Source organism: Oncorhynchus gorbuscha, linkage group LG09, assembly GCF_021184085.1.
Source record: "Oncorhynchus gorbuscha isolate QuinsamMale2020 ecotype Even-year linkage group LG09, OgorEven_v1.0, whole genome shotgun sequence".
Taxonomy (NCBI): Eukaryota; Metazoa; Chordata; class Actinopteri; order Salmoniformes; family Salmonidae; genus Oncorhynchus; species Oncorhynchus gorbuscha.
The window spans coordinates 39,972,855-39,982,854 of NC_060181.1; the positions used below are offsets into that span (position 1 = coordinate 39,972,855).

General features: G+C 44.7%; 1 protein-coding gene across 1 annotated transcript in view; it reads left to right on the forward strand.

Moving 5' to 3' along the window:
• The window catches only part of LOC124044378 (microtubule-actin cross-linking factor 1-like), a 288,208-nt gene that overhangs the window by 89,156 nt on the left and 189,052 nt on the right, over positions 1-10,000 (forward strand).

Here is a 10,000-nt window from a genome sequence, read left to right on the forward strand (position 1 = left end):
TAGTGTACATGACACACACACACACACACACACACACACACACACACACACACACACACACACACACACGGTTCTCTGTGAAGCGTGAGTAACTCGAGGACCTGCTGCCATTCTATCTATTCTACCCCCTGTCCCCCTGCCATGCTGACTCACTGAGACGGTATGTCTCGCATATCGTGACTTCATGAACACACACACACACACAGTACAGCATAGTTACCCTTGTAGTTAGCAACCCTCATGTTGTGATTTCTCACACTCTTTTAGACTGCGATTTCACACACACACTCTCTGACACACACACATATGTGGTCAACCCACCCGCAACCTCTGAACATCAAGTCATCGGCAGTCGGAACACTTCCATTCAAAGACGGCTATTAATACATTTCGGTACGAGTGACATTGGTTGACCATAGCAACAGAGATAAACAGTCAGAGACGGCAACACGTTCTCACGCAAATGCCACCCTGACACGCGACCTGAATCACCCTCACTCACACTGACACACGCAGACAGGAAAGACTATCTCCCATGTGGTTTCCTCCCTAGCGAGCGATTGAACCCCAACATCGCTTTTATTCTGTCTACTAAACTTTTTTGTTATACTGTGTGGTCGGAGCAACGGCTTAAAGCCGGGCGCTTGTTTCAGGGGAAAGGAATTCGGTGTACGAGTGTGAGAGGGGGGCTCGCGAAAAAGAGCGGCTTGAGGAAAAGAGGGCGGGAGCTCCAATGGAGAGAAGAACTTGGCAAAGATTATTAGTCTCTCAGCGTTGAGGCTACGTGTTCAGGAGGAAAAGTTGGAGAGAAAAGGTTATCCAACAGCCGACTATTATCCACAGCAAAAAAAAGAGAACAGGAAGGAGAGAAACGAGACGATGCTTCTAACTAACAGGCTGAGGCAGAAACTTCAAAACTCTTCCCGGTAGCTTGTTGCTGCCCGTCTTAGGACAGACCTGAGATTGGTATTGGACACTGGAAGTGGTCACTCGCTCGTTGAACTCTTTGAAGAACAAACTGACTCTGGGTCAGTTAGCACATAAGTGGTTAGCAATGCACCTACTCATGGACCCGGTGGTCGTCACGCCCATCCTGGTGGTGGCTGCTCACTTCTTCACTGCGGCCGTGGTGTGGTTCTACCGCCGACGGCGTACCCCTCGTTCTACACCAGGTATATATACTCCTTAAAGCACATAGGGCTGGGGGGGGTGTTCCTCATCTCCTTCTGTCGCTGCTGCCTCTTTATCCTCCTCAGATAAGGAGAGGGAGGGTGTTCGGAGTGACACTCCTGGCTTCCTACTTCCTCTTTAGACTTTTTTGGTGTCTCTTGTTAGCGTGTCTTGTGTTCGCATGATATCTTGTTCACTGCTGTGTGGCTGGTTGGTATTGGAAGGAGGGGATGATCAGCATTTAAGTCAATGTTTTGGGGGTTTTCATGTAGATGACAGTATGTCTCTTCTTTCTGTTAGATTTCAGTTTGGGAAACGTGTTACTTTTCAGAGAGCAAATGTTTTGTCTGCTAGCTAGTCTTAATTTAGTTGTGTGTTCTCTTTTAAACTGAGACTGTGTTTGTCTGATTGGATCTCTACCGGTGTGAGTCATTCTGGCACAGTTCTCCTTATTTGGCCTTTTTCACAGCGTGGCTGCTACCTGTCATTGTGCCATTGATTCAAATCAATTTCATTGGAGTGGACTTTCTCGTTTGTCGCGGACTGTATGAGTTGGCCAGTTAAGTCTCTTAATGGCTGTTTTTAAGTCGGCTTTTTGTAATGTCGTGTCACCTAATGCAGTGAACAGAAAGTCACTTTGGTGACAAGCAACTCAGTCCCCTCATGTGGCTGATTTTATGCTGAGGGTAAACACCATGACAAATATGTTGTTGTACTGTTGCAGTCCTGTAAGAGGCATACATCCTTTTAATGTAAAGCCTAATACAAGATTTGGAATACATCACATTTGGTCTGTGTCCAACCATCTATAGTCCCTATGATAAGTGACTTTGATAGTGGCTAATGCTAGAATAGGCCACTTAATAAACCAGTTAGGCCCATTTGGGCAGTCTTGATACAACATTTTGAACAGAAATGCAATGGTTCATTGGATCAGTGTAACACTTTGCACATACACTGCTGCCCCTAGTGGCCAAAATCGAGTGGCCATCGAGTGGCCAAAATTGCAGCTGGGCTGGAATTATACACGATGGCCTTTGAAATGCAAGACAAAAGATAATGGTACAAAAAATACAAAATAACTTTATTTTTTATTTATTTGTATTATCTTTTACCAGATTTATTGTTTATATTCTTCTACATTCCTTTCACATTTCCACAAACTTCAAATTGTTTCCTTTCATATGGTTCCAATAATATGCATATCCTTGCTTCATTTTAGGCGAAAATGGGAAAAAAGTGTCCGATCCTGATGAGGTTAATAATTAGCCATAAAGGACCACAGTGGCCGCTGGCAAGGACGTTCTGCTAATTGTTTGGAGGATTCGATTGATATCCTTCAGTCACAGGAGTATAATATCTAGCGTGACAGGACTGTCTGGGATGATGGATAAGAGCGTCTGCTAAATGACTTAAATGTAAATGTAAATGATGGGAGGAACAGCGAGGTATTGCCCACCTCTGTGTTCTACAGGGATGCCTTGGAAAGAGTGACCTTTTCCTACTGCCACTTCCTATTTATACAGGGACCTAATATCACCATCTATCTGAAGGGACTGGATAGGAAAGCTGTGCTGTGTGCCATTTCTTGGGGCTATGTGTGGGTGGTACTGTGTGTGTGTGTGATGCAGGCTTGAGTGTTTAGGCTTGCTAAAGTGCGGTACCGACTGATACAGAGCTGTGTGTTTGTGACGCTGGCGCACTGGCTTTATTTTTAGCCGCAGCAGCAAGCAAGACGTGGCACAGCAGAGTGATGGGCAGGGTGGGGAGCTGTGTGTTTGTGCTCTTGCATGACTGTGTATGTATAGGGGCTATTCCATGTAAAAGGGCCCATGAGCACCAATATGTGAAGCTCATACAGTAGGAGCATATCAAATTGGGTGTCAAATGAAAGCGAAGGTTTATTTTTAAACCATTTTCCATCTTAAATATTAGATATCTGGATAAACAGATGGAAAAAGGGGGTCTTGCAAAACCAGAATAAGTCTTAAGGTATCAGAAATGCATTAAAACACAATGTTGACGTATAGAACCCTGCCAACTAATATCACATATTTCATTTTGGAAAAATGTTTTACCTTCTCTTCTGTAAGTAAAAAAAAAGCATTGCCTTGTAATTCTGTTACCAAAAACCCCACATACCTTGAAGATATTTTCTAATGTCTCTCCCTCATGAGGATGGAGGAGGATGATAGTTCCCAGAAGTAATAAGTAATGGCAGACCTGACGATTAGTTAGTGATTTTACTGATATCCATTTTGTTTCTGAATTATTATTAAAGGGATACGTCGGGATGATCTATTTCCCCAGAGTCGGATGAACTTGTGGATACCACTTTTATGTCTAAAGGAAGTTCATCTGACTCTGGGGAAGTAGATGAAGGGCTTCATTGCCAAAATCCTGAAGTATCCTTTGGTCTTGGCCATAGTGGAGTTTGGAGTGTGACTATTTGAGGTTGTGGACAGGTGTCTTTTATTCTGATAACAGGTGCCATTAATACAGGTAACGAGTGGAGGACCGAGGAGCCTCTAAAAGAAGTTATAGGTCTGTGAGAGACAGAAATCTTGCTTGTTTCTAGGTGACCAAATACTTATTTTCCACCATAATTTGCAAATAAATTCATTACAAATCCTACAAGGTGATTTTTCTGGATTTTGTTCTTCTCATTTTGTCTGTCATAGTTGAAGTGTACCTATGATGAAAATTACAGGCCTCTCTCATCTTTTTAAGTGGGAGAACTTGCACAATTGGTGGCTGACTAAATACTTTTTTTGCCCCACTGTATAACCTCTTAACTGTGAAAAAGGGCATTGACAAGGACAGTTTTAGTTCAAAGAACACACCTGTGTATGTGTTGACTAATAGACAGCAGTCCTTATAACCCCAAACAACCTACAACATAACCTTATAACCCCAAACAACCTACAACAACCTTATAACCCCAAACAACCTACAACATAACCTTATAACCCCAAACAACCTACAACATAACCTTATAACCCCAAACAACCTACAACATAACCTTATAACCCCAAACAACCTACAACATAACCTTATAACCCCAAACAACCTACAACATAACCTTATAACCCCAAACAACCTACAACATAACCTTATAACCCCAAACAACCTACAACATAACCTTATAACCCCAAACAACCTACAACATAACCTTATAACTCCAAACAACCTACAACATAACCTTATAACTCCAAACAACCTACAACATAACCTTATAACCCCAAACAACCTGCGTCCCTATAGTGCAGCGTATCCCGTACGTAGATACACAGCATCTCCTCCTAATAAGGTTAACACTGCCCAATATCAGTCATCATAAGTCACAAGGAGCCCAAATTCAATATGTTCTTATCTGATGACTGCTCCTCCAGAGGGCAGCCGGGGGGCCCTGGTAACTTTCAAAACCTGTTACCCGATACAGGAGTGGTTTGGATATTTGTAAATATTGCAGCTGGATATTTTGGGGAATATCGCTTCAAATGTTGGTCTGGTTGATTTAGATTTGCTATAGGAGTTAATTTCCTGTTTATTTGGTTTATACGTACATAACAAATAGGATGTAGGGGGATTGATGGGAGAGGGAGGGAGGTGTGCCACTGCTGACGGAGAAGGAGAGTGATGAACTCTGACATTTTTAACGACGGAGAAAGTGAAGTGGAAAAATAAGATTTGACAACCGGAGGAGAAGACTTGGTGGAGCAGCGACTACCCCCGGTGTTTAATTGAATGAGACTGAGGAGAGAAGCGACAGAAGAGGAGAGATTAGACGTGATGACAAGAGAGGGAGGGAGCGAGGGATAAGCATACTGCGTGGTATTAAGAGCGTAAGCTCTGCCTGGTATTTATAGTTTGGAGGGCCGGGGGAGAAACGGAGCGGCTGAACAACGCTCTCGCTCTAAAAACCGAGGAGAGAGTCCTCTTGAAAACAAGGATGGAGTGAGCAGAGGGAAAGGCAAAGGACAAACCAGACTGAGGAAGATGAGGATTGGATATGTGGAGAGAGTAAAGAGGTCACTATAGGGGGAGAGAAACACGGTTACTTGAGTGACGCATCATCGACAGGAGGAGAGGAGTGTGCGTGTGTGTGTGTGTGTGTGTGTGGACTCTTCCGGCGGAGCGCGTTGTCGTTGTGTGTCACGAGTGTGTGTGCGCGTGCGTCACTGCTTTTGTTGGGGCCGTCTAGGCGTTGTTGTTGTGCCAGCTCTTTTGTATGCTAAACTATAGGTTTTTACCTGGTCTTTAGTATTTCCATAAGAAACTACAGACTGTGATGTCACCCTTGACTGTCAGACTCCCAGTGATAATGTCAATGTTCCGGTCACATGTTCATATGCCGTCACGCTGTTGTTCTACGAAGCGAGTTGGTTGCAGCTGTTTTTGCTGACTCCGTTTCAGTTCTACTATTGATTTTGTTCCAGCTTTTTAAATTGAAACATGACAATTATTGTAGGGGCTAGCGTTGTGAAAGGTTTTGAGACGCTCCATGCAACATCGACAGATTTGAAGGGGTGTAGGAATAGGCTAGCTGACAATGCTGTTGCATCAAGGGAATGCTTAGTCATAGGACAGGGGGCTACATTTTGACATTTCAGTCATTTAGCAGACACTGATCCAGCGCGACTTATAGTTGGTGCATTCATCTTCGATAGCTAGGTGGGACAACCACATAACACAGACATAGAAAGTACATTTTTCCTCAGAGTAGCTATCAGTAGGGTTACAATGAAGGATGAGTCAACGCTGGGGATTTAGATTGCCGAGACTAAAGTGTGTGTTTGTCCCGTTCTGTGATTGTTCGTGGGTGTGTACGGTGTCAGGGGACGGTGGCTCTCAGCTCAAGACGCATCTTGTTCACTTGTTCACCCGCCTGGAGAGGAGTCAAGAAATCTGATCTGGACAGTTCTCCAATAGACCTCCTCATACACACTACAGCCCTGACCCAAAACATATTTGTATCATTTTCTCACTGACTAAGGCAGCTACTCAGATTATTATGATTATCTGAAGTAGCTTGTCTCTGTCTCATCAGATGACATCACAAGCTCAGCAGATCATTTTGTGATCAGACGATTGGTCTTAAACACACACAAAACACTCATTGGCTCAGAACGGGGGCTCTACAATGGACAGCCAGGGGGTTTCTTCTGGGATTGTGGCAAATGTTTGTTCCCAGGCTGAGAAAGAGGAAAGAAAAAGATTGTAAAATGATGTTGGTTACAGTCTAGGGCTAGCAGTGTCTGGTTTCTGTTAGAGAGAGCAGTGTGTGTGTGTTCACATGGCAACAGACTGGAATCTAAACACTGGAGTCTGCTGCTTGCTTGATTGCTTGAGTGGATGACATCATCATAATGGGACACTTCAGCACGTTCTCTTTTTGACTTCCTTATTATTTACCTCAACCAGAGTTTGATAAACAATCTCTCTCTACAACTACTTCCTTCCTTTGCTCTGGAAGAATGAAGAAGGAAAACCCCTTTTTATTTCCAACTGTGAACGGCAGACAGTTTCCTCAACTTTCTGTTATCCCGTCTTGACAGCATACACCTCTTAACCAGAGGACTGCAGCCTTAAGATACTTTGAAAGAGAGCGGGAGGGAGAGAACCGCAGCTCCTGAACCTGCTTTGTCTGCAGAGCCACTGCTCAGCAGCTGCATTTTAGAGCACAAGGTGTCTATCCTGCACCAGGAGTAGAGTGAACGAGGGGCCGTGCCTCAGGCCAGCAGGGGACGGGAGTAACCGAGGGAGTGCGAGACAACGAGAGCGGAAGAACCAGAGGGAGGGGTTGGAGGGGCGGTCTTTATTTGCCAGAGGGGAGGGGGCAGCCTGTGACTTTGACACACACGTGTGTCTGCTCCGGTGAGAGCTGGCTAGGAGTTTAGAAATGGCAGCGACCGCGAGACCGGCGGAAAGAGAGTGGGTACAAGGGAGCGACAGGCAGAAAGAGCCAACCCAGAAATAAATCCCTCTACTTGTCTGAGACACGGGGAGACTAGTCCTTGCAATAAGTGTTTTTGGGAGAATCAAATTCATTGGAATAGTCTTGTTTTGACATTGTGGAAACTGAAATAGCAATTGGTGTACTTTGCCTCTCCCTGGCTTGGAATAAGACACGTGGACTTCCTCTGAGAGCGACTACTCTTGTTCTGGGATTGCGGAATAGTGACTCGTTTACATTGCCTCTCTCTCTCTCTCTGGTGTGCTACCTGACTTTGGAATCACATGTGGACTTGTGCACTGGGAGAGAGAAGAGGAAGTGGCTTTAGAAGCCGGGTGAAGGAAAGCGGAAGGAGAGAAATAGAGAAGGATAGAACAGTAAACAGAAGGATGTGGCGGGACTACCATAACGAGTCCAGCCTCAATGCCCACCTGCACTCCATCATGTGCTGTGCAGGTCAGTGTGTGTGTGAGAGACGGTATGTGTAGTGTATGCATGTGTTGTACACTGTAAAGCAGCTATGTGTTATTTACATAGGCTCAATAAAACGTCTTTCTGCGTGTAGGATGTCACCGTCTGTGTCCTGTGTTTTCTACATTGAATAAAACAAATATAAACGCAACAGTTAATATAAGGGAATCGGTCAATTAAAATATGTTCTTTAGGCCCTAATCTATGGATTTTGCATGACTGGGAATATAGATATGCATCTGTTGGTCACAGATACCTTTTAGAAAATAGGTAGGGGCATGGATCAGAACCTGTCGGTGTCTGGTGAACACCTTGTGCCTCACCCAGCATGACACACCTCCTTCACATAGAGATGATCAGGTTGCTTGATTGTGGCCTGTGAAATGTTGTCCCATTCGTTAATGGCTGTGTGAAGTTGCTGGATATTGGCGGGAACTGGAACACGCTGTCGGTCCAGAGCATCCCAAACATGCTCAATTGGTGCTATGTCTAAGTATGCAGGCCATGGAAGAACTGCGGCGTGTTCAGCTTCTAGGAATTGTGCACTGATCCTTGCAACATGGGGCCGTACATTATCATGCTGAAACATGAGGTGATGACAGCTGATGAATGGCACGACATTGGGCCTCAGGATCTCATCACGGTATCTCTGTGCATTCAAATTTCCATCGATTTTAAAATGCAATTGTGTTCGTTGTCCGTAGCTTATGACTCCCATTTCCATTGCCCCGTGGTTCCGTTGGGGTTCTCTGTTCACAACGTTGACATCAGAAAACCGCTTGCCTACACGATGCCATACACAGTGTCATGTCTGCCATCTGCCCGGTACAGTTGAACCCGGGATTCATCCGTGAAGAGCACACTTCTCCAGCGTGCCCGTGGTCATCGTGCAAACCCACAGTTTCATCAGCTGTCCGGGTGGCTGTTGGAAGCCGGATGTGGAGGTGCTGGGATGGTGTTATTACACGTGGTCCTGCGATTGTGAAGCCAGTTGGACGTTCTGTCCAATTCTCAAAAACGTCAGGCGGCTTATGGTAGAGAAATGAACATTAAATTCTCTGGCAACAGCTCTGGTGCACATTCCTGCAGTTAGCATACTAATTGGCTGGTCCCTCAAAACTTGAGACATCTGAGACATTGTGTAGTGTGGCAAAACTGCACATTTTAGAATGGTATTTTATTGTCCCCAGAACAAGGTGCACCTTTGCAATGATCATTTTGTTTAATCAGCGTCTTCATATGCCAAACCTGTCAGGTAAAGGGTAAATGCTCACTAACAGGGATGTAAACAAGTTTGTGCACATAATTTGGGAGAAATTAGCTCTTTGTGTATGGAACATTCCTGGGATCTTTTATTTCAGCTCATGAAACATGGGACCAACAATTTACTTTGCGTTTATATTTTTGTTCACTATATTGTAGTGTGTGTGTGTGTGGTGTACTGTTGACATCTTGAGCTATTTGTGCACTATATCGACCAATGTTTACAGTGTGAAGACTCACTCTAGTAGTGGTAGTGTGTGTGCACATTATTTGTGTGTGTTTGTTTTGTTTTTGGATGGTGTTGAGGGGTTAGTACTGCTGAACAATGCCTCCCTGTGTGGTGGAATGCGTGCCTTTCCGTGGCTGTCACACATACAAACACAGCACACAGTCAACCCTGTTGGTGTACAGGCTCTGCCCTTGGCAATGGACATGCGTTTCCACTGGCAGTTGCCAATGTGGGGTATCGTGTTAATTCCCATGTCAAACTCTAGGGGGCGCCATGCTTAATATACTGTCACCAATAGCCGATTAAGATGAAGACATAGCCTTACCTAAATGTCAGAAAGAAAGCCATATGTGTTACCGCTGAGCCGGCTAGGCCAGCTTACCAGGCAGGTTTGTTAACGAAGGCATGCTTTTCTGTTGAAACTATTTAGCAAGACTTTGTTCAAATGTGTGTGCCTGGGGCGTGCCCCCGGAGTAAAAATATCATAATGAGTCATATAGTGTGTTACCTTGCCCCGCTAGGTTTGACCACGTTCAGGTATTTGACCTGCATTTCCACAATAAAATATCAGTCTGTCATTATCACAAAGAGCCTCAATGCTGATATAGAAGCTCACGAAGACCACTTGTTCCCATTACTGTGTGTGTGTGTGTGTGTGTGTGTGTGTGTGTGTGTGTGTGTGTGTGTGTGTGTGTGTGTGTGTGTGTGTGTGTGTGTGTGTAATGTATGTAGGCCTATCTGGGGAGAGGAAGTGAAACAACACATCTCCCCCCCCCACATAGCGACTCTGTTTATAGTGTCACCTTGGCAACCACATCAACAGTGGAGCCTATCAAGGTCAAGTTGGGGAAATACCAGCAGGAACTATTCTCTGATTGGTTGGAGAAGAGAAGGGGAGAAAGCAGTCACTA